We start from the raw sequence: 5810 nt of genomic DNA, 5'->3' as shown, positions 1-5810 counted from the left end.
ATTGCAGTGAAATCTCCATTTGCTAAGTCACTCAATTTTGTCCAAGCCAGCAAAGCAAGGGAGATGTTATGGGATTATCAGTACAAATATTCAAGAATGACTGGGCTTATGCTTTTCCTGGTTATAACCAAAGTAGAAATTATCTTTGGTCTCTTAATTTAGATTCAGTTGAGTAGATTAATCACCACAAATTATTTTAGCTACAGTCTAGTTTTCTCTGTACCTAACATGTCCCTTGTATGTGATATTTTACCATATAAAACTTATTCAGATGCTTAGTTGGGCATCAGTGCAGCATTAAGCGATATCTTGGCCATTTGGTTAAGTTACTGTTTTAGCTACTAGAACAGCAAAGCTATATGGGTTATGAGATTCACTGGCTTACTAATTTAGGAGAGAAGTTCTCAAACATTTTTGTCTTAGAATCTATTATTATAAGAAGAGAACAAATAAACTACTTTTTGACAGATCCTGCCTCAGGTTTATTTGTACAAATAACACAGGTGGACACTAGCTCCATGTAGACAGCAGCCCAGGGGTTACACCAGTCCTTCTGTCCTCAGATCAACAGACAAAGGCCTCTACTATGGAGCTTTTGTGGGGACCTGGGCACCTATGGGAACCTAAGCCAGAGTTGGAGTCTGAGCCTGAGCTGGAGCTGGAGCTGGAGCTGCAGCCTGGGGTTTAGTTTGAGCTTTGGCCTTGGACTCTGGCCGGCAGAGCCTGAAACCCGTGGTGATGTGGGCACAAGCATGTTTCCCAAGCTTGAGGTGAGAGATATAGGCAAGTAGACTGAGTTTTCGGCTGCCTCACTTTGGGACCTTGGGCTTGACCTCCTTGCGCTTTATGGGGGCCTTGATAGCCTCAGCATGTGCCCTCATGGCCTCTATCATCTACAGGCCTTCCTTATGCTTCCTGGCAAAGTGCATGTTCCTCAGGAACTTGGGCTCCACCCTCTTAAGAGATTCGTACCTTTGTGATCAGGGTTTTTTGATGCTATTTCTGTGCCATTTTGGGGACTGGTTGTGCGTGGTATGGTTCTTGGACTTGGCCATATCTGCACCAAAATCCAAAAGAATGATATTTTTAATGTGGTTCATTTCTATAGATATTTACCAAATTAGAAATTAAAGGGAAATGTTGAAAATATTGATTCATTCATTCACTTTAAGCCACAGTAATAAACTCTATATGTTAATAATAATAACTCATTACATATTAATATATTTAGAATGTTATTGTTTTACATTTTCACAAATACCTTTAATGACTGGCTTAATAGAAGACAGCTGGATTCTCCTCTCTGTGTTCTGCAGTCAAACTGACACAATAGCATACTACATGTGGCCCCTGCAAAACTCCACTGCATACTCATAGGAGAATGAAAGTAAAAAAGCAAATGGCATCTTAGTATTATTATGACCTCAAAGACCTCTTAGGGTCTCTCAGGAATTTCGATAACACACTTTTAAAACTTCTTCTCTAGGATGATAAGGATAAAACACAACCTTTACACAGAGGTGAAAAGGTATTATGTCTCCCAAGCAACCTCAATGAAAGTAGTAGACATGCCCCACTGGTGCCCACTAAACCCACTCGTTATGTCATTTATTGTTAACAAGTACAGAAGTAGGGAAAGAAGAAAATAATTTCCAAAGGTATATTATTAAAAAGAAAAATCTTTTTGTAAGATTTTTGGGAGATTATCTATCTATCCTTAAATTTAATAAATTCATTTATTAAACAAAAACAAATATCCTATTGCTAGTAGGAAATAGATATTTATTTCACATGTGATAAGGTAGAAGATACATAAATTGTTTATAGGTACATTAAAAAGTTATATTATGAAATATTTTCAAAATAGTTGAAACTAGCTCTTTGTGTTAATATTGTTATCTCACAATAATTCACAAAGGAAGATTTTGAAGTGATAAAATTATTTTATGTAAATTTCATACTAATCTAGTGTTTCTAAGTGAAGAACTAATTTAGGGGAACCGAACTGATGACTTTTAGGGGAACCGGACTGATGACTTTTAGGGGAACCAGACTGATGACTTTTAGGGGAACCAGACTGATGACTTTTAGGGGAACAGGACTGATGACTTTCAGGGGAACAGGACTGAGGACATCCCCCTTCCCTTTGTCAGAGCACCCTTTGGCTAGAACAACAAAAGTTAATAAAGGCTGGCTTTACTTAAGTGAGAAACAGGTAAGAAGCATTCACAAAGCTTTCTGGCTTTTCTTAACAAAGAAAGAGGAAGTCGGTTCATACATTTTTGTGGTTGTTCATACATAAAAAATGCAATCCTTAACAGAGTGGTGTACAACTCCTCTCCAGCTGGGTCTCATTTTACTTAGAGGAATACAGAGTTCAATGATAGGAAAATATGTGATATTGCACATAAATTGAAACGACATTCAAAATATTTACTAAATATGTCTAAATACTATAGAATATCAATGGGTAAAAATATGATCAGAGTACATAAAAGTATCAAGTCTCAGAAAACAAATTATTGCACAAATATTGATTAATCTCACTTTATAGCCAGGCTCCCTACCTCTCTTCTCCTTCAGGTATCTCTAAACCCTTTTATTATATTACTTTTTAATTGTAATTATTCACTGGTGTGTCTGTAAGTTCTAATAGAGAAGAAACTATTTTTACTTATATCTGAAATATAATAATCTAACAAAGTGATTGATGTGGAGCTGATTATCCATAATCCTATCTAATAAAAGAGAAACATGCAAATTGACAGTACCTCCGCTACACCCACCAGCCAATCAGGAGCAAATATGCAAATTAACCAAACCAAGATGGCGGTTAATTTACATATCCAGGCGCAGAGTGAAGACTGAAGACAGCGTAGAAGGAAGCCAAGTGCTGCAGAAGGGCACGAAGCTGCAGAGAAGCAAGCAGAGCGGCGGAGACTGGAGGGAAGCAGGTGGGGCTACGGAGAAGGGAGGGAAGCAGGCGGGGTGGCGGAGATGGCCGCAGGAAGCTCTATTCTTGCAGGAATCTTCCTGCAATGGGCCTCTAGTTATTTGATAAATAAACAAATAAATGTATTCACATTTTGTTGAAGAGGAAATAATTTCTCCAAACTCCTACACCAACAGGTGATGCTCTCAGGGTTTACCTGAAAGAGAATCCTTTGCTATTTCGTCTCCGCTGCTCTGCTGACAACCAGATATTTCCTCTTGGGCAAGTCACTCTCCATTTTTTGGCTGTTTTTCTTATTTAAAAGTAAGTAGTGAACCACGTGGTTTCTAAATTATCCTCTAGTTCTAACATGTTAATCTTAATATTTATTATGTTGCCAATTGATACATTCGTACTGTGTTTATTATAATAGGTGAGGGAAAGTAATACTTTTTTGCATTATACAATATTTATCAAATTGGTAATATATATAATTATGATAAAAAAGTAAAATAATGGTAAAAGTACAAACTAATCCGCCTACGAAGAGATAACTTGGATCACAGCTTTCCATTTTATTGAATGCTAGTCATTTTTTTTTCAGGTATTATAAAAACTAAAATCCTTAAAATTTTGGGTTAACCAACAATGCCATTTAATGACACTGTACTCATATCCCTTCTTGTCACAGGCTGCTATGGGTTGCATTCCATATACTCTAAAACAACTTACCAAGACAATTATCTTCTCTAAACATTTCTTCCGCTTCTAAAGCAATGAAATAACCCCACAGTCTCAAAAAAATCAATTCAGTAAGTATTTTATAATAAGACTTCTTACTATTTAAAATGTGCACTATTCAATACGAAAAAGGATAGGCATTCATAAAATGAAGTGGGGAAATTGCTTATAATAAAGGTAATCATGTGGCCTGGCATTCATTCCTTTTAAAAGCAAAGCTTTTGGGTTTTATGTAAGAGAAAGGAATCAGTCACGCTTGGAGAAAACATGAAATTTCAAACACATGGAATTTCCATTATTTCAGGGACTTTCTCCTAGAATATTTACTGATTATTTTTCTTTAAGAAACTATCTTTAAAAAACAGTGGTGAAGAACTTCAGCTGTGTGTCACACAGCCTCAGTTCAAGTCTCAGTTCTGCACTTACTAGCCAGTCTTTGGGTTAGTTATTTAACTTTTCCTTACTTTAGTTTCTATGTATTTAAACCAGGGCTGATAATAATATCTACCTCATAGTCCTGCTGTAAGAATTAATGTTAATAATTGTAAAGAGCTTACAAAAATTCTAGGCATATAGTTAACATTCTTTGAGTGTTTAATTAGTAAATACATCTGACAAAATGGCTTTCTATGTACACCTGGATACACCACAAAAAAATTTAACCTATAACAAAAACTAAAAAGACTGTGTAAAATAAGGTGTATTTTCCTGTGTAGCTAAACAGGAAAACCTACACAGACAAAAACAGTGAGTAAAAAGAGGAAATAAGGGGAAAATAAACTATTTCTGTGTTTCATATGTAGTTAATATTCAAAATGTGTAAGCAAAATCATCTAACTTTCTATAATATGCATGGGTAGCAATAAATGTTTGCAACTTGTGTTGAGGCATAAAATTTTAAACTGCTTTAAGAAGATCTATAGGATTCTTTTTATAAAGAAAAATAAATGAGCTATTCTGTGTTCCAAATGAAATATCAAATAAAATGTTGAAAAGGTTTTCTATCAAAGAAATTCTTTGCGCTATATTTTACACCTTAGCAAAAAAATAAAAAAGCACCTTTTTTTGGAACATTAAGAAATTTAGGTTTGCACTGGCATAGAATAATTTCATAACGAAGTACAAAATGGCAAGCTCAGATGGTTTGCCATGAACTATAATCACTGAAAAAAAAGAACACATGAAAAGAACATTTTGATAAACAATTTTAGAGAAGAGACTAAACCATAGACAAGGTATTTAAAAATAAAATGAGAGGAGAAATGATACTAAACTGAGAAGCATAATCATGGGTTCTATGAGCAAGCTTGGCAGAAAATAAATCCAGAAGAGTGATCATAAGTCCTGGGAAGTCTAAGGAAATGGGAGGTTTCAGATTTTGGAAGAAAAAGAGAAAGAAGGGTTAATAGGACATTAAATTATCAAAGCTTATCATGTATAGTAGGGGGAATTTGGAGGATAAAGGATGTCACAAGAGATAGATATATATGTACAATTAGAATAGGCTTTAATTATTTTTAAAAGATAACAAATATACCAGCAAAGAGGATTAAAGATAGGATATAAAACTGGAGTTAATACAGTGTTGTGCTCATAAGTGATTAACAATGAACTCTCAAGGAGAAGTCCTGCCCTGCATCACCTGGCAATTTCCTCAGTATAAATACTCCACCATGACTGGTTTTGAGCTGCCAGTGTGACATCACTTAACATGAAGTTGAGGAGAGATCAGCAGTAACACACCATTGCGTAGTGTTTCCAGCATAATTATCGGCCTTTACCAGCCAGCATGAGCTGGCTCCACCATACCACTAGACCTTCATGGACTATCTTCTGTTTCTGAGAGACAGATAATTAGCAAGAAAAGTAAAAATTGAGCAAGATTACATACTAGAGTATAAGTGTTGTGAAGGAAAAGCACAGGGTGATGGCTCCCTGGGAGAGGATTGCTTAAGGTGGAGTAGATCTTTCTGAGGTGATGGCATAGGCACGAAAAGATGAAAATGAGCTGAAGGAAGAGTTTTCCATGCAGAGAGAGAGTAGTCCAGGGAAAGCAATCAGAAAAAGTGCATTCCAGGAAGCAACCCAACTTTCTGTTAGTTAATCATTAATACATGCAGAGTCAGGTAGATGGCGC

General features: G+C 35.9%; 1 pseudogene; it reads right to left on the bottom strand.

The window, feature by feature from the left end:
• Positions 1–584: 584 nt before the first annotated feature.
• LOC103292470 (60S ribosomal protein L29-like) lies at positions 585–1055 on the bottom strand (annotated as a pseudogene).
• Between the last annotated feature and the right edge of the window lie 4755 nt (positions 1056–5810).

Source organism: Eptesicus fuscus, chromosome 14 (assembly GCF_027574615.1).
Source record: "Eptesicus fuscus isolate TK198812 chromosome 14, DD_ASM_mEF_20220401, whole genome shotgun sequence".
NCBI classification, from domain to species: domain Eukaryota; kingdom Metazoa; phylum Chordata; class Mammalia; order Chiroptera; family Vespertilionidae; genus Eptesicus; species Eptesicus fuscus.
The sequence above is the reverse complement of the archived record's forward strand: the minus strand, read 5'-3'. Positions and strand labels throughout refer to the sequence as shown.